The sequence below is a fragment of the Podarcis melisellensis genome, assembly GCF_964234715.1.
Source record: "Podarcis melisellensis genome assembly, chromosome: 7".
Classification (NCBI taxonomy): Eukaryota; Metazoa; Chordata; class Lepidosauria; order Squamata; family Lacertidae; genus Podarcis; species Podarcis melisellensis.
Genome location: NC_138539.1, coordinates 30,921,693 through 30,941,451, shown reverse-complemented (window position 1 = coordinate 30,941,451; position 19,759 = coordinate 30,921,693). Strand labels below are relative to the sequence as shown.

Sequence of the window (19,759 nt, the reverse complement as noted above, 5' to 3'; positions counted from 1 at the left end):
ACATCATGTGTTGACTCTCTGTGACAGCTGTTTCAACACACACAAGTAGTACCTATCAACAGGATGAAAGCTTGCCTTGAATGGGCTTAAGCATTTCAATCCAACGAAAACAAATACTATTCAAGGAAATATTTAAACATACAAATATTGATTTTAGTGTTTTGCGTTCTTTTTTTAAAGTTTGAATGAATACTGATGCTATGTAGCATTCCCTTCCCACTTTTAAATCATTTTAGGAAGAAATCATACACAAGCAAAAAAAAAAAAAACCATGTCTTTGGCAAAAACAAAAATGAAATGAAATATGGCAAACCTACCCAATACAGAGCTCTGCAATTGCTTCAAGGTGCACATGTCATTTCTATGCTTGCGGTAGTGAATGGGCTTAACTTGTGTACATATGTGAGCTCAACATGTCTCTATACTGAATTTAAGTAGTTGGCATGAGCTGTGGTTCAGTGGGAGTAAACTCCTTTTATATCATTTACATAATTAAACTGGCCGATACTTTAATTCTGCATAACACAATTTCATTGGGCCAATAGTCTGATTCCATCCCCAGCAAATAAAACTTTCAAATAAACTGTAAAGATGTAGGGCACTGAGCCCTATGACTCCTCATAACAACAAAATTCCAATACAGTAGAGATGTTATTCCAGTATTCTGTTCTGGATTTGCAAGAACGAATGCTTGAGAGCTACATAACAGTCTGTTTAAATGTTTGAACAGCACTGGATTAAATGAAGAGGCAATTAATTCTTGGATTAGTATGTTTGTAGGATACAAAATTATGTGGGGCTCTCAGCCACTGATAGCCTCATATCCAGGTATTTTGCCCACCATAGAACCAGGTGCTGAGTTTCATGGATGGAACCACTTCATGTTCTATAAGATCACTCTTTGGGAATCCATCAGTAAGTATCCTTTAATAGAGTAATTTAATTAATTTAAAGCATGAGCAGATATTAATATATTCTAGGCTGAAAGTATCTGAATTAAAAAAAATCCGATAACTAGTCTTTCATGCTGTTGCTTGTACTAGATTCAATACTAAGGGCAGTGTCCAATACTAAGGTAAAGGTAAAGGGACCCCTGACCATTAGGTCCAGTCGTGACCGACTCTGGGGTTGCGGTGCTCATCTCGCTTTATTGGCCGAGGGAGCCGGCGTACAGCTTCCGGGTCATGTGGCCAGCATGACTAAGCCACTTCTGGCAAACCAGAGCAGCGCACGGAAACGCCGTTTACCTTCCCGCCGGAGCGGTACCTATTCATCTACTTGCACTTTGACGTGCTTTCGAACTGCTAGGTTGGCAGGAGTAGGGACCGAGCAACGGGAGCTCACTCCGTTGCAGGACTTCAAACCACTGACCTTCTGATCGGCAAGCCCTAGGCTCTGTGGTTTAACCCACAGTGCCACCCGCGTCCCATGTCCAATACTACCCCTCCACTAATGGGTAACATCCTTCAGACGAAAGGGTTAAGGCATTTTTTATTTTTATTTTTTTGCTGATTACTGTGTCCCCCTGCAGCCCCTTGTGAGTACCCACACTCTCTGAATCTACTTCAGAGATTTCAGGAACCCACCAGAGCAGATTCCAGGGTAGGGGAGAGGGCTTTGGGGAGGAGAGCAAATAGGCAGAAATTGCCTGTCCTCATTTTCTGCTGATGGAGGCCTTCTGTCAATAGAGAGGACAGTATTAGATACCATCCTAAGCTTGCAAATCCTGCACCTGCACCTTGATTTCAATAAAATGAGCATGTGGTGCTCTTGACTGAGTTGTAACTTTAAATAATAGAGGGAACACAAGTAGCATTGTAAAGTTACAAATGTTTCCATTTTAAGCCAAGCAAAATGTAATAACCATCCATTTCAATTTTGGTGATACAGTATTTACAGCTATGTAAATAAACCTTCAAATTATAATCACTTTAAACAAACTGAAGTATAGCCATCTTTTCTGAAGTAATTCTATTTAACTAGCTAGTTTTGTAAAATTTCTTCAAAAACTGGACATCGCAACAATTTAGCATTGCACTTTAAAGATAATGGGATGTATCAAGTTGGTATCCTTGTGCAAGCGCAAGAACATTTGCTCCAGCTGAAGCCATTTGCTAACACAGGTAGAGGAAATGTGATTGTTGCTTATTTTCCCCCTGCAGCCATGATAGCCTCCTATAATCTGTTCTGGAAGATTTGGGAACCCTCAAGAACAGATTTTAGATGGTACTGGGAGCTACAGTGGAATGGGGAATCAGCTAAAATCTTCTGTCCTCTCCTTCCTCCGTTAGCACCTTCCCTGGAGTAACAGCACTAGGAGAACAACTGGATACTACCCATTTTTAAAAAGAAAAAAAGATGTTTACTTCTAATCTGATAATGATGCTTAAAATAGTCTGAAATGAAAATTAGTCATCTGAAGAACTTTATTGTAACAAATGCAAGAGCAAATATTTGAATTCTATCAAGAATTGTTCCTTTATAAACTCATGGCAGCAAAACTTGGCAGACTGAACTCTTATGCTCTGGTCATAAACAGTTGCACATGCATTGTTAGGGGATAGCTGACAGGGTCGGCACCCTCGTCTTTTGTGATGAGCACCAGGTATTCTGCCTTATTCCCTCCTTTTTTCCCTTTTAACTGAATTTGTTTTTCTTTGCTCACAGGGTGGTTGGGTGCACTGTAAAGTGCAGAGCTGTTGAGGCCCCAATCACCTATCATCTTCATCTCCTCTGGAGCCTAAATGCATATAAATTAAAATGTGTACATTTTATGCAGCTATGTGACATGGGTCTTTTGAGTACTGCATGTAGCAATATCCTGAGAACTGTACCATCAGCCATTGTACTACAGGTATAATGTTGGGTTTGCCTTCACTTGTAGCTTGCAAATGGGTGGCGTCCTTGGACTAGCCACATGGTTTTCCTATTATTCTTCATGCTGTGCTGGAACCTTTGGGATGAGACATCATTTACCTTTGTCTTGTTTTTCACCATGATATGGGTTGATCTTTAACAGTGTGAGATGAATGCGGCTGGTGTGTATGAAGAACTGAGACTTCATCATACTGTGCTGCACTATTGGCAATTTAACTACCTATCTAAATCTTATCTGCTCACAAAAGAAGCAGAAGAAGCAGAAGCCCTTAATATACGTGGAGTTTCACAGAGTAAAACAGGAGTTTAGGTCTCTGTCCCAAGGAACCTACAATCTAAAATTTGACACATGAGAGGCAATAGGAGAGGATAATGAAGCTGAGGTTTAATAAGGAAAGAATATATATGCTGATGATTTGTGTGAATTTATGTGTATGGGGACTACGGTATCCTGCCAAAGATGTTATGGAAAAGATGAATTCTGGCAAGGGGAAGGAAGGAAGCATCACAAATTACTCAGTAGTAGAGCAATTGCTTTGCATGTAGAAGGCCATAGGTTTAGTTCTTGGTGTCCCTGGGTAGGGTTGGGGGAAAGTCCTTTCTGAAGAGTCACTGCCAGTCAGACTAACTACTGGGCTTGATGAACCAATGGTCTCACTTAGTTTGGAGCAGCTTCCTATGGTCTCAGGGGTTCTGGAAGGCATTTTCAAATATAAAGGGCAACAAGGAAGAATGTATCAAGTAATTTACCGTATTTTTCGCTCTATAAGACACACCAGACCACAAGACGCACCTAGTTTTTGGAAAACAAGAAAAAAAATATTCTGAATCTCAGAAGCCAGAACAGCAAGAGGGATCGCTGCGCAGTGAAAGCAGCAATCCCTCTTGCTGTTCTAGCTTCTGGGATAGCTGCGCAGCCTGCATTAGCTCCATAAGACGCACACACATTTCCCCTTACTTTTTAGGAGGGAAAAAGTGATTCTTATAGAGCAAAAAATACGGTAACTCCAAACGATGTTTTCAAGTGTCAGAGAACATCTCAGGAAGAGAAGCAAAGATCATGGGTAAGCATATATTGTGATATGAGGGCAAATATATGGATAGGAAAGACACTAGAAGGCTTTGAAGATAAGGATGAGGAGGCTTTAGTTTGCAGAATTTTGGAATAGACAGGAAGTCACTGCAAGGATTTGTGGAGGGTGTCATGTGGTCAGAACAACAAAAGGGGTGAGTTGAGGACCGAGCTCCAAAAGATATGTGTCTTTTTTTAAAGAAAAAAAGAAGAGAAACGTGTACGCTTGGATTGCCAAATGATAATGAAAAATCTATTAAGTAACATCACAAGAATGAAAATACTTTTAGGATTAAAATGTGTACTTATGTTTGAGGATGGAAAGATGGAGATGGAGCTGTTCCTTGCCTCTACAAAAGGCTTTGGGTCTAATTATTTTTAAGTATAATTCAACCAACATCTTCTCATGCTTAGCTGCACTGAGTGACACTATTTGTGCTGCTGAAACTGAGCAGGTTGCTGTCAGTTTAAAAATGACTATAATAAAAGTGACCATGAAGATGGATCTTGTGATTTTGCGTTTCTAATCAGTCATCTGTGAAGAACACTTTTGCTTTGATTCAGCAGACTGGTGACAGCCATGATTGATAGTGCATGAGGATGAAAAAAGGTTATTAACTGTCTTCCTATTAAACTCAATGTATTACCCCTCTAGGTGCATCTCATACTTTAAGTTAAAGTACTTACTCAGGTAAGGTCAAGAATGAACTCTATAAACACCATATCCATCCTGTTGTAGATGAACAAGGAACTCCTAATATTAATGTTTTTGGAGAGTTCTGCATTAAAGGATATTTGAATTCTATTACTATCATTATATAGATTAATACAAAAGTAAGTAGAAAGATTGGAAACGTACTAGAGACAACATTGCAGCATATAAGATACAATGACATGAATCCTGATAATAGTGCATCAAGCCCAAGATGCATTATCCCCCAAAGATGCATGGCAATGCACTCTTAAAAATAACTGCTTAGTAGCAATATCAAAGCTTCCATTAAAACAGATTTTAACTGCAGTTAACAAAATATGAAACCTATGTTACAGATACAGTAATAGGAAAAATTCTATGTTTTGAAGCACTACCTCTAAGAGATTTGTTTAAAATTGATTTTAGTTTATCTGCTCGTATTTTCATGTTACCCATATTCACAAATTTGGACTTGAAGAAAAAGTCATATCCAATGAAATAGACAGATGGATATAGATGATTCCTAAATTTCCTAGAAAGGCTTGGTTTTCTAAAAGTGATGACTATGAAGTGACTAGCTTTGAAGAGGGTGAAGTACTATGTTCTCTTTTGCATTTCTATCAGTGACATGAAGAAGAAAATTCATTGAAAGGCGATATAATAGTACAGGTAATATAAATATTCATACATGAATTTATTTTCAAAGAATATATACTAACTGCTTTTATGTGTAATTTAAAGTTTGCTACATATTAATCCATCTGATAAATTATCATAAATTTTAAATATTCTCAATATGTTCAATATTTTTACATTGTTTTAAATACTTCACTAATATTTTCAATAGACAATTCCTTAGTAAGAGATTTTTCAAACAAAGAAACCAAATATTCAACTTCTTCTTTAATGAAATGTATAACAGGTTTAAAATAACCTTTTAGCATATCAAATAACTTATACAGCCCCCCGTCCCCACCTGCAACAAATATATTTCTCATGACTATCTTTCAGAACATGTTGGCATTTTACAATAAATTTTAATTCAGTATTTTAATATGTCTTAACTTCTTCAAATAAGACTTTTAGCTCACTCTAATTTAAAATTAAAATTCCAGCTATTTTAATTGTAAAGTGATTATTCCAAGCAAATTTGCTTTAAAACAAACATCTGCTACAATCATTTAAATTCTTTATATCAAATACTTTTGTTATGTACCATAAAATATTGAAATATTTCTCTCTCCCCCCCCCACTCCCTATTCATAATGTTACCATAGTTCTGTAACTGAGAAAAGTATTTGGTATAAGACTAAAATGAGCATCAAGACTAAATGTATACTGTCTAGTACCGACATGGTATCATGTTCCTTCAGAAAGAATGTATAAGGAGGAAAAATCTGTAAGGTATCTGTTGCTGTAATGTGTGTTACCCTCAGGTGTGAATTTGGATATATGAACAGGTTTTCCTATCTGTTTTTTTATCAGTTGAAATCCTTTCTTAATCCCATGTGAATTTATAACTGGGTATGCCTTCATTCAGACAATTTGCGAATTGTCTCTGGATGTTGGTGAACAACAATTTCAGGGGTGAGGGGTGTCATATAATTTAACCATCAATATTACTTCACATTTTTGTTGTTGTTCAAAGGACATTTCTATACTGGACTTCAAATAAAGGAAAGAAATGAATTTTAAACCTGATGAGAGGCTTCTTAGTTTCACTCTTTTAAAATGTTTATTTTCACATGTGCCCACATATATATAGTAAATTATTTCAGGGGAAGAGAAAAAATATAATTCTTCCCTGGAGAATGCATAATGCATTAAATGAATAAAATTCCAAAGATCACAGAGGAATCCAGCTAAAAAATAGTAAACAATACTTGTTTTAGGCATGTAAAAGCATTTTGGAGGGGGGACAGGATTGAAAGAAGGTAGATTATCTGGAATAGCTAACACAAATTTATATGAACCTATTCCTAGATTACCATTGGGAAAGAGATTCTGGTTGCATCTCTTTGGTCAGAAGCTGGATAGTTACTTGCCTGAACGGCCAGTTACAAGCCATGCTATATTTGCTTCACAAAACTATTTCTAGATTTTAAAAAAATGGTTGCAGACTTAAAAAAAAAAAACACACACACATTCATACTAAAAACAGTGAAGATGCTGCCATGAAATCCGGAAATAATTAATCAAGGTTATTTCTCCATCAGTTTCAAAGGAATGCTCCAGCAACATCAGAAAAACAACACAGAAGCCATTTAATGTGAGACACCATTCCCCTGTATATTTGGAACCTAGAATAGGCCACGAAAACCCAATGAACTACACTTGCAGAGGCAATCATGGGGGCATGTTGTTACTGTCAACCAGTCAAGGCATGATTTCTGGCATTCAGGATTTAAATGACTTTCAGCACCATTTGCAAACTACTGAAAATGGCATTGTGTAAAGTGAGCTACAGCTTATCCCACAGCTTTAGCTGCAGTGCACATGGTTGCTTGCATTACTGCAGTTAAAATTGCATTCTATACTGCATTGCTGTGCTGCCCATTTAAAGCTCTAGCCCTTTGGTTGATTATGGAAAACTGTAGTTGCAGTAAACCTTAGGACTCTGTAACAGTGACTCTCTTCATCCCAGCACAGTCAGATGGGTCAGCTGCAAAGGCTACAGTAAATACAGCCATGTCATTGCCATTCCTGTGCAGCAAGTACAAGGATGCTCTGGAGAATGAATCCAAGAACCAGTAGGAGGAGACTTGTGGAATTCTTGCTCCTTCACTGGGACCCTAGTATAGTGCTTGCTCAGATTTTGCAGAATCAAGTAATTGGCTCCATTGAACTGAACAAGACTAGCAGTGCAATTCTAACCATGGGGAAGTGATAGTAGTTCAGTGATAGAGCACAAAGTGTCAAGTTCAATTTCTGGCATCTCCATTTAAAGGAACTGTGTAGCAGATGATGTGGAACACCTTTTGTCTGAGACCCTCTGCCAGCCAGAGTATGTAGTACTGGGCTATATGGACAGGCTAACCTAGTATAAAACAGCTCAGAAATAACTTCCAGACTATTTATTGGAGCTTATTTGCAGATAAGCGTACATAGGATTGAAGCTTAAAAACAGCTAAAATTGCAAATACACTTGCTTACACGGTATATGGATCACATCTTTTGCCCTATAGGTTGCTCTCTATGGAGAGTTAAGGGCATGAAGCAATGGTGTGACAAACTAAAATTGCTCTGCTCAGTATAGCATTTGTTTTCTCTTTTACAATGCAAGAGGTCACTTTCACTGTGTTCAATGGCACACTTACTCCTTACTAATATTCGTTTAGGATTCTAATTTTACAGGGCTATCATTCTATTGAAAAGTCTATTGAAAAGTAAGTCCCATTAAATTAAGCAAAACTTACTGTCAAGTAAGTGTGTTTAGGACTACTACTGCCATAAACTCCACTTGCCACTTCAATTAAGGAATTGGAGAGCCTATAGGAAGAATCCTGAAACCACTCCCAGTAGCTTTGATTGCTATTGAAACAATCTACCAAGTATCATACAATTCTCTGTCTCACATCTGATGAGATTGAATTCCAAAGCAAGAAAACTTATATGCTATGAGACAAATAAGTAATATATGCTACTATGATATACAAATTTGGTACTCAGTAAACAAGTGGAATGTATTGTGTGCTTTATACATAATTAGTATCCAGTACTAAAGAGTTTAAGTTCTAACCTGATTGATGCAGAGGCTATAGCATACGTAACTCACATTACAGTATTTACAAAATCTAGCCTCATAAACACAGGTTGGATAGTTTTTGTTTTTTGTTTTGCTGACTTTGCTCGTTGTTCAGTACAGAAGCTAATGCACTCTGCATATGCTCAAACACCCTCTTGTGATAAAATTATAAAGCTTCCTTGCTTTGTTATATTATTGCTGCATTATATTAAACAGGGACATTGGGAATCCATTGAACGTTGGAACCACTGGTGTTCCTGCCACCTCTTTAATTTGTTTAATGGTAGCCCAACCCATCCTGAAAGCTGGGCTGTTCAAAAATAATATGTAAAAGTAAGATAGTGTTTAAAAGTAATGTTTTTAAATGTTTTAAAATAAAGAACCCTACCATTAAGGCAGCAACAACAATAAAAAATATTGTGAGGGGGGAAAGGATATGTTTTAATGTGGCAAATTGTGCATTACATGCATGAGTCCTAAGGACAATGGTACACTATAAACGGGACCAGGTGATGGGGGAGGGGGAAGGTTTTGGCACAACCTTTATCTAAACCTTTACAAGTTAACCTCATTCCACAGTTGAGTGAAGAGAAGCCCCTGAGAACTTTTCTGCTGCCCTTGCAACCCTGCTTGTTGTATAGATGGTTATCTGCAGTAGGCTCTCTCAGCCTGAAAGGTCACACAGTGGAAGAGATTGGTGGAAACATTCTTTTAAGAGTGAAGACACAGAGAAAAGGGACACGCAAACACACATATTCTAGAAGTCTGGTAGAAGTGATCTGAAAACACCAAGCTACAGTTCCCAGCATCTTTATCAAACTACAGTTCCCAGGGTTCTTGGGTGGGGGGAAGCCATGTGCTCCTTGTTCGAGCATATGCGCCTCACAGAATGGCTGTCTTCACCATAAAGAATGTATTGAGGCCCTGGCCACACAGGGGCAGGTCTGGTTGCCCTCCCCACTCGTGTTCCATGCTACCCCAGCAGCATCATTGGGGTGCTCAGTTACCTTGCATAAGGAGGCTATGTAAGGTAAGCGCATCCTCCAAGCATTTAGCACTGGTTCAGGAGGCGCACTGTACTGCCCTGCCTTATACGGAAAGGACACACGTCGCGGGGGCTACAGTCCTTATACAAAATCACATCAGAATATGTCCCAGTGGACATAGTGGCACTTGCTTCTGAGTTAATATGCACAGGTTTTCACTATCCAAACTCACCACCTGCATCCTGACTTGCATACTTTGCTCACTTCACATGCACCAAGCTTTTGCTGCCTCCCTATTTGCAAACCCTTTGCAACTTTACATTTTAGGTTTGTATTGACCAACTTCCAATTTTCATTCAGCAAAAATTTACATACCGCTTGTTTGGTAAACAAAACAAAACAAGCAAACAAACAAACCACTAAGCCGTTTATTTATTTATTTTAAAAACCCAGTTGTCAGCCATACATAAGTCTCCAAAAGTTGAACTGAGCCCTGAATGGCACAGCAAGGACCACACAAGGCCTCTATCGCCTACCTATCCCCAACTCTTTGCAGCTTTCCCTCTTCTCTTCTAAAGGAAAGGAAAAGCAGAGGAAAGCGAACATTGAGGGGTAGGGGACAGGAGGAAGCTAAGCAATAGAAAGGAGCGAGGCAGCCATTTTTGGAGGCCCTCGCGGCTTGGCCGCGTCACCTCGGCGCGAGTTTTGATAGGTTCGCATCGGAGCTGCCATAACCTGGGTTTCTCGGCCCTTGCCTAATTCAGCCAATGGCGGCGGGGAGGGCGACGAGAGCGGGAAATGGCAGCAGGAGTTGAAGCGGGAGAAGGCGGCGCTGCCCTTTGTCAAAGAGGACGCCACGGAGTGTCTGTGTGTGTGTGGGCAGAAATAAGCCCCCGAGCAAGAGAAGGAATAGGGGGGTTAAGTAACGAAAGCCTAGCCTCACAAAAAAGCTACGAACCGAAGTGCCTCTCCCTCAGAGCTGCCATGTTGTAACAACTGACCACACCATAGGCCCTCCCCCTTCCATTATTATTATTATTATTATTATTATTATTATTATTATTATTATTATTAAAAAGGACGGCGATAAGGAAACCTAGATAATGGGTGTGGAAACCGACTATACAGACCGCGTGTTTTACAGGCTCTGTCTTGGGGGAGCTGAAAGGGAGATTTCTTTTAAAAAATGGTTAACCAGATTTAAACGCACAGGAATTATATATCTGAGGAGGGGATCCTATATTCAAAGCATAGAAGACTATAAGGTGGGGAGGAAGCAAGATTTTGAACGCTTCTCCCCTCCCGCGAAGGACAGATATACTGAAAGGAACTAATGAACCTCAGACGTCCGCCAGGGCTATATTTGTGCCCCAAACCATCCATCTCCAATGAGCAGACCGAATGGCTTTCAGTGGCACTTGCAGCCCGGACATTTACTCCGAAGTAAACTCGCAGCCGTGTGTGAGTGCAGAATTGCAGCTCATCCTAAACTGGCTGGGATCGCAAGCGCCAAAGTTCAGTGATCTCCACGGGATTCCATTCACGGCCGATACATTATTTTTTTTTAAAAAAAAGAATATATTGCAATACATTGCGACATCCAGCCAGAAGGAAATCCCATGGAACTCAGTGGGACTAGCTTCCAAGTTAAAATTAGCCCGGCTTGGGCGACAAATTGATTTAAACACCGGTGACATTGGGGGATTAGACGGTCCCCATGGGAACGAGCTGTTTTAATTGGCTGGCGCATAGGCTTAAATATTTTGTGGATCGTTGGTAGTTTGGATTGGTTAGAAAGGTTGGAAGATTATAGTCACAGTTGGCTTCAAGAAAGGAAGGCTTGGCCATGCTTTCTTGGAAAGGAATCCGATTGAACGCGGTGGAGTTGACTTTCAAGGAAATCATGTTTAGGATAGTGGCGTCAGGGATGCTATTCGTTGCAGGGGGTGCGCGCGCGCGCGCGCGCGTGTTTAGTTTCTAAAATGAGAGGTTCCTGAAAGTCCGTGCCTTCTGCCATAGAAACTCTGCCCCCTGATCCGAAGGGCGTGGGGCTTGCTGTGTTTTCTTCGTGGTGACAGAGGCACTCTGCACATGTAGAAAAGTACTCTGTGATTACTTCTAAAGGCTGGTCACCCCTGGCATTTAAAAATAAATCCCTGGCTGCCAACACAAGCCGCTGCCGAGCCTCCAGGATTCACTCCACCCACCCCCAAGGCTGGGCAGAGCAAGAACTTAGAGGTGGAGGGGGGGCGTGCCAGCCGGGAGGGTCTCTGAACATCCTAGCTGAGAAGTCAGAGGAAAGGGAGGAGGGCGGATGCGGTGGGGGTGGTGGAGGCAAGATAATGAAAGGAATCGGTGGGGTAAGAGGAAGGCTGCAACCCCAGCACCGGGGGGGGGGGCGGAGAGGGATGATAGTGATGCCATCGGGAAATTGGAAAGGGAGAGACCGAAGGAGGGAGGGATAGAGGGAGGAGACTGTAAGAGAGGAGTCCCCTGGACTGGAGAAGGTGCAGCAGCGAGTGTGTGAAAGAGAGAGAGAGAGAGAGAGAGAGAGAGAGAGAGAGAGAGAGAGAGAGAGAGAGAGAGAGAGAGAGAGAGAGAGAGAGAGAGAGAGAGAGAGAGAGAGAGAAGAGCTCAGGCAGAGGGTTAGGGTAGATTTCCAGAGCTCTTAGAGCTGATCGACCAGCCCGCTGGAGTCACTATTCAACCCGAGTCCCAAACACACGCCTCACTAACTACTTTACAGCCACTTTCATTGATTTTCTTTATCAAATAAACATAATACCCGTTACAGCAACACTTCCTCTTCACGCAGCCAGAATGCCACAAGCTCTGATTGCTGCATTGCCCCGGATTGCAACCCACCCCCCTCTTTTTCTTTTACCTAAATAGTAAAATATATTATGGCTTGCAATTTTTTCCCTGAGATCTGGAAAGCGCGATATGGACTACATAAATGGATTATTAAGGGGGAAAGCGCCCCCCCCCCTTTTCAGTCTTAACCACCTCCTTGCAGTCTACCACGCAGGCACAAATTTGTTCCTGTAATTCAGATGGGGCTGGTATATTTACATATTTATTTTTACTAATAGATAGTAACTCGATTGAAAGGGCAAAGCTTTCTGTGAACACTGGTCAGGGTTTCTTTTGATAGAGGGAGAAATTAGCATAAGTTTAGCAGTTCCCCCTAAATTGTCAGTCTAGTTGAAAATGTCAGTTTTTAAGTCAATTTCTCTTAATAAAATGTTTTCCCCCTAAAACTAGGTCCTCTCAAGAGCTGTTCTGAATCAGGTTTTCTATATATGTCAAAGGGCTGTTGAATTATTCATTATTATAATTACTATCATCATTGTCATTATCCCTTTCCATGTGGAAATAATTTTATTATCGTAATTTGATATCTGAAGAATTTCCTGTTAGTCGTTTGATAAGATTTTTTTTCTGCCGAAAAGAAAAGTTTTGTTTAGAAATGAGAGGGAAATGTTTTAAATGCCTTTATGTTTGGTATAGATTTCCGTTTATCTAATCGATCAGGATGCCAATAAATCGATTAAAGGTTTAGTGTTTTACAAACAGCCGTTTTGTGCTTTTTGATTTTATGTTTTGAATGATTTTACTAAAGCCAGTGGTTTTTCTAATCGCTTGCTTACCCAAACCCTATTATTCTATCCTTTTTATTATTTGCACTTGCAGTTTAAAGTGCATCTAATGAGAAAAAAACACAAATGAAAAAGAACTAATCTGGTTAGATGACTTGGTGCCCATAGTCCATGTATTTACGCAAAGCCCTTTAAAATCTTGGTGAATTATATGCGATCATACAGTGATTGCAGAATATTAAATTAAACTTAGATAAATCCGCATTGAAGGAGGCAGCACCCAATCCTGAATTTATTTCCCATTTTCTATAACAGCATCACTGCGCTCCTCTCTTTGCAATGACAATGTGCCAAATCTAGGCATTTTGAAAACATTTTCCATATGCTTTAACTGGAGACTGATAGACAAAGAAGAAAAGGAGATGGGCTTTTTCCTCTTGAGGTATATTTTATTTAACTTTTTCATCAGGCTTTTCTGATCGTCATCAATTTTAAACAAAAAACTGAAAATCGTTAGAGGCTTGTTTTTTTGTGTGTCCCCCTCATTTTCCCCCTTGCTTTGCATCCCCCCTCCCATAATCAGTTCCTGAAGAGTAGAGTTTCAGTTAGCATTTAATGCAGGACTATAAGAATTGTCATTTCTATACCTTGGCGGACAACATTTTTGAGAGAAAGCATTGATTGATTTACTTTTCGCTTACTGCTTTTTATAATTAAATGTGGTTTAAATTATCCTCTTTTTTTCGGTAAGTCGGATCAGATGTTGCTTGCTGGAGGCTTTCTTTTAACGGTACTTTTAATTTATGTGTAGTTTTTACGGACAACACAGAGGTGGTGGCTTTTATTTAGTTGTAAAATCTACACGTTTTCTTTTGAAAACTTGGCTCCTTGGGCGAAAACAACTTTTTCCTGGGCATTTTATAATCACCGTTTGCCGCAGAGGTAGTTTAGCATATTGTCTTTAACACCAGAAAGATTCCTGTTTTATGGGCACTGTGAACTGTTGGATCTAGGTATAAACTTACTTTCTTGTCTGTGCGCTAAGGTGGGTAATTTTATTGGCTTTTGTTATTGTTTGTCCTTTTCCTGATCCGATCGCTGGAGTTGGGGTCTCGCTTCCTTCCCGCTTCTCTCTCTTTCCCTCTTTCTCTCCTACCCCTCTCTCCACACACCCCCGTCCCCGCCGAAGAGAAGACAAAAAACGTTTCCCTTGGCTCTGGCCACTGTGCCGGGAAGAGGCTTGTGGCGCCGTGGGGAAGGGAAGGGGTCCTTTGGCCAGGCGTTGGGTCGTTCTCCAGGATTTGCATAAGAGCTCGCGAAGTGTCTGTGAAGTTGGCGCATTGCTATTGTTTGGGTCTAGTCCTCCTGGGCTGTTTTTGTTGATAAACACGAGGGCGGTTGCCGCCAGGGGAAAGGGAGGTCAAAGCAGTGTCAAAGCTCTGACCTCTAAAAGCCCAGAGGGCGCCCGGCTCCTTCACCCACCTTTCTCCGTGCGTGTGTCTGGGCGAGGGGGTGTGTGTTTGTGTGGGTCTGTGTGCACGCGCGTGTGTGCGCCCGCGTTTCCCTTTCCCATCCAAGCCAAGAAGCTCAGGTTCAGGGTATTTAAAGCCCGCGACCTGCTCCAGAAAGCAGCTGAGCAGAGAGCTGTTTGTTGTCTAAGGGCTCCCGAGGAGAAGGAGGAAATGCTAGCGAGAGCAGCTTTGATTTCTGGAAGCGTCGGGGACCGGGTGGGGGTTGGATCTTTTTTCCCCCTTTTGCGCAGCTCAAGCCACCACCATCACCTCCCCAAAAGGCCAGTCAGGGGCTGGAACTCCGATGGCAGGCACGATTTCGTCGGGATGCGTGGCCTGGCCGGATCTGATCGCAACCTCCCTCCCTTTTCCCCTTCGCGTCGTGGCGTAACAGAGATAACTGCCGTCGTAGAACGGGCTGGGAAATGGACAGTTATATTAAATGTATATGGTTACGTGTTGTTGTTGTTGGGTGTGTTTCCCCCCCCAAAAAAAGAAAACAAAGCAAAAAAGAGAGCTGTCATTTTCCCTAATCTGCCTAAAGAATCTGCAGAGTTCGGGGGGGGGCGTTTTTCTTTCTTTCTTAGACTGACAATCCTTGCGGTTTCGCCCCTCGTGTCAACTTCCCCTCCTCCCCCAAAAGGTCCCGAAGATTGCTCTCAGGTTTTGTTTTTTTTTAAAGCGTGTTTTGAAACGAAGTTGCTGAGTTAAACAAAAAAATGTTAGTTAACATACTGCCTTTGTCAAATAGCCCCGGGAGGAGGAGAGACAACAAAAAGGCAGGAGGAGGAGGGGGGTCTCGGGATCTGAAAGTGTCTGTAGCTCAGATAAAGGGGTCTCTAACACGGAGATCTTGTAATACCTCGTTTCAAACTGAGCTCATCTATAGACTTAGGGAGCGCTTTCAAAAGGCACGGATCCTCTTTCCCTTGGGCTGGAGGGGGGAGGGGGAGGCGGGCCGTTTATTAGGGAATTATGTCGGGTTATTAAAAAGAGGGGAGGTTGTAATTATGTATATCCTCCTCCTGGCCCGGGTGCGTCCTCAGCGCCGGTTGGGGCGAAGGCAAGGCGACTCGGAGCAAAAGTCTGTCAGCTGCCCTTGGCCCGGTCTTTGTCTGATCGGGAGAGTGGCCAGAGCTGGCTCTGAAACCCGCGTCCAGGAAGTTACTTCTTCAACTCCTTGGGGCTGGCATCTGAGACGGGGCATGCCCACCCCCCGCGTGTGAATCCAGAGAGCATCATTACCACGATCTCTCTTATCTATGTCTCTCGGAAAATGATAGTTCTTTCTCTCCCACCCCACCGCACCCCTTGAGGAAAGGAACCCCCCAGTGCCTGGGTGGGTTGCCCTGAGGATAAGTATGCCTGAGAGGGCTGCTCGAGGGACTGGGCTGGGGGGGGGGGAGGGAAGGAGCTGGAGAGGTGAGGCATAGGTCTTGGGGGCGATTAGCTGAGCGAGCAAGAGGACGAACGAGCCAGTCAGGGAAGGGGAAGCAGCTTGCAGCTCTGGCCGAGCTTCTGGGGGAACCCTCTTGGAACAGCCAGCCAGCCCACCAGCCCCCGGGGTGCTCCTGCCAGAGCCGCGCTCCGCTCTTATCATACACACACACACACACCCCGCCGCCGCCATCCAACCTGCTGCTGCCTCTCGGAATTAACCTCCTTCGATTTTTTCCTAGCTACGTGGCTATCCCCGGGTTTCTTCTAAACTGTTAACATCCCGGAGTGCCTTTTCCATCCAGATAGCTAGTATTTTAGGGGCGGGGGACGGACGGACCAGGGGCTGAGAGCCGAAACAGAGGTGAAGGGGTGGGGTGGGCGAAACAAAAACGTTAGGAAGGAATATAAACAGTACTGGAAGAAACCTGGAGAAAGTGGACTATCCTTCCTCAATTGCTGCTCGCATCCCCCTTTGTTCCTTTAGCTGGAAACCGCCACTGTTAAAAAGAAACTACAATCATTCTACGAAAGGAGGGAAGGAGAAAATGTGCATCAAAAAATGCCCTGTGCTGTCAACAGACCTTCGGAGCTTCTAGCAGCCTTGCTTAAAAAAAACCAAAAACAGTAGAAATATATAAAACAAGGATTTTTGCAACACCTTGCTCTTCGTTTCCTTATGCTCCTGCTACGTAAACTGTATCTGTTTCTTTACTTGAATCTGAACGAGAGGCATTGTGCTCAGGTGTTTCTTCATCAGACTGGATTTAATTGTCTCCAGGGCTAGGAAATGGACTGCCATCCTTCAGACATGTCTTTGAATGGCCAATGCATTCTGCTAGCTTAGACTCCCCTTCCGCTTCAATAAGAGCCAACGAGACCTCTTTCTGTCCTAAGTTCCCCGATCTTACTGAACGGGGTTGGGAAATTTCATTTTAGTCATTGTTAACATCGCTGGTCCCTCTCTGCTAACAACGATACAGACTATCCCTTCTTTTGAAACTCAGCTTTCTGATACGCGCACAAAACATGCCCAAGTACTGTTTCCTTTTTATTTCATTGATGAGTAGGTATAACTCTCGAGTGAAAACAAGTTACTCTCCAAAAGCCTTCTGCGCACTGTCTTTGACATTAATCATTGGGCTCAGATCTTGAAATTTGCTGGCTGCGGTTACTTTCCACTCAGTTTCTACGAAGTTTCACCATGTTTTGGTTACCCACGGAGAACTGGACTTCCATGTGGGCATTTCCCCCTCCTCTCAAGTCTAAGGGACCTTCACCATGACCTTAAAACATCTGTTTTTCTTACTGCGTCTCCCTATCTCTGGCCTATACAGTGTCTTTCCTGGCAGGCCCTTCATTCATCATCAGGTGGATATTTCCCTCTTAGTATTAGCTCCAGGATTTGCCAAATGTTTCTCTAGATCGGACGGTTTAAGGCCCCTAAAAGATGCATATTTATACCTTGTTTTTATGGAGGATTGTGTTAAACCTTTCTGTTGGTATTTAGTGCTTAAGGCCTAAGACAAGGTTTTGACGTGTATCCCAGGAATCAGGAACTTCAAAGGCACGTCAGCACGAAGGTTATGGTTCACCTGCGCAGGGTCTTTAGGATTGTAAATATCCTTTATATTTAAGTCTTAGTTACTGATCTTTTCTGGCCTTTCCATTTCTATAATGTTGGGGGAGGGGGAGTAGGTGTCCCTGCGGTGTGTTTGGATGCTCTTTTAATAGACATGATTTTTAATCTTCACTAGGGGGTATTTAAAAGTATCTGGATTCCTACTTTTAGTTAATTATATTTTAATGAAAGTGTCACTCATATTCACATCACATCTGTAGTATTAGGTTAAGATAATTAGATTTTCAAATGAGAAGCGATTGCTTTCCGTCCCTTGCAAGAGAAGATTTCTAGGAGATTTCTATTTATAATGGTGTCGGTGGATTATTGTCTATAGACCAATACAACTCTTCCTTTTCATATAAAGCAGTATCTCTGGTAAACCTAAGGAGAAATATAGACCCTCTCTCTTTTTTGCTTCCATAGGGAAAAGGCAGGTAGTTCTGCTGGAGTAGCATTTGTTTTTGAAAAACCTATTTACTACTGGTATTACACTAAAAAAAATCCTGTTTGTTATTATAAACTTACTTTTGTTGAGTTGTTGGACCAGTTACACCAGGGAGATTAAACTGCCATGTGTATATGCAATAATGCATATGTCATATGTGTATACATGAGCTACAGATGCAGAGATATATAATGTCACCGTATGCACAATATGTGTGTGCAAATAAATCCTCAATAATATGTAAATGATTCTCTATGGCTATAAGAGCAGAAATTTCCGATCTCAGACTCACTCTCTTTCCATACAGAGGCGCATTCCACATTCATTATCCCAGGCATATTTTCTTCCTTTAAAAAAAAAAAAAAGGAAGCGGGGGGAGAGAGAAGAGAGAGAGAGAAAGAAAGAAAGAACTTCCCTGGTGGGAGGAATAATTAATTTGCACCCATATCTTTTCACATTCCTGAGCAGTTATGAACAGCAAATCTTCTTTCCTTCCCCTCTGCCTCTTCTCTCTCTCTTTAATTTTCCCCAGCCATCTACTTTGTGTGTCTGTGTGTGTGTCTGTGTTACTAATGAAGTTTGCAGACTTGTGTTTGTGTCCACGAGCTGCTTCCCTGCTGCCCGCTCTGCTTTAGGGCCAGTGGTGTGGCTCCCGCAGCCCCTACGAGCCCCCAGCAGCAGCGGCAGTAAGTCCGGGCTGCGCGTCATTTGCAGTCTGGAGAATGTTGATCACCTCACTAATTACACCTCTCTCTCTCTCGCTCGCTCGCTCTCTTCTCTCTTTCTCTCTCCCCCCCCCCTCTCTCTCTCATTCCCAGAGTGCATATCGGGAATAGACACACAAAGACATGCGCACTCAACTTAATCAGCCATTTTTTTAAACAGGGCTAAAACGATAATAATTAGCAGAATAAAGACATATCGGATTTTCATTTCCTTTCCTCCTTTTCCCAACCCCTTCACAACCAAACAGCGAGACCGCGGTCGCCACATGCTTTAACAACTCCCGGACCCCAAAGGACCGCTCCATGCCCCCCACTTCTTGCTCAATCATTTTTATTTCCACCCAATAAAGTTGGAGGATTATTTTTTTTATTTTTTAATGAACCTTCTGTCGTTTACTTGGATGTGATCAGCTGTTAAGTAAATAAAGCAAAACAAAACAGAGAGGCGAAGATCCAGTAAGAACTACGAGGGGAAATGGAAAGTAAGTTTTTTCTTTAACTTTTATTGAGTAGTTTGTGTTAAATTTAGGTCGAGTATCGATTATCTTTCCAGGCTGATCTTGCACAATCTTTGATATTTCGCTCTCGCTCTCCCTCTCTGCCTGCCTCTTTCTCTCTCCCTCTCCCTCTCTCACTCTCTCGCTCTCTCTCTCACACACATACACACACTCCCATCCCCAGATCCTCTCTATCTCTCCCTTTCTCGCCCCCCCTTTTTACCTCTTTCCCCGTTTTTAGGTACCGCTTTACGGGAGGAGGGGTTCCTTCTTTCTCCCTTTCTTTTAAATTCCGGGAGGGTGGATGGGGCTCGGGCGGGGGTGTCCGGGGTTGTTTTTTCCCCCCTTTTCACGCTGTAACTTTCGGATTAAGTGAAGGACCTTAGACGTTTTGGCGGAAGAGAATCTTTTCGGTGGTGTCTCTATTTTTTCCCTTTCCTTTTTCCTTTTCTTTTAATGAGCTGGGCAATGGTCTTATTTGGAACCACGACACGGCTGTCAAAAGTACTTGCCTCCCTGTTCCCTTCTCCCCCTCCGACCCCCTTTA

At 42.1% G+C, this 19,759-nt stretch overlaps 1 protein-coding gene and 1 long non-coding RNA gene across 6 annotated transcripts in view; one reads left to right on the top strand and one right to left on the bottom strand.

The window, feature by feature from the left end:
• The window catches only part of LOC309374722, a 34,658-nt gene that overhangs the window by 13,754 nt on the left and 1,145 nt on the right, over positions 1–19,759 (bottom strand). The window lies entirely within an intron of this gene.
• ZFHX4 (zinc finger homeobox 4) overlaps positions 18,728–19,759 on the top strand; it is a 179,378-nt gene continuing 178,346 nt past the window's right edge. For all 5 annotated transcript variants that reach the window (XM_081919671.1, XM_081919673.1, XM_081919672.1 and 2 more), the window contains exon 1: positions 18,728–19,197. The gene's annotated coding sequence lies outside the window, so the exon portion shown is untranslated. The remainder of the gene's footprint in view (positions 19,198–19,759) is intronic.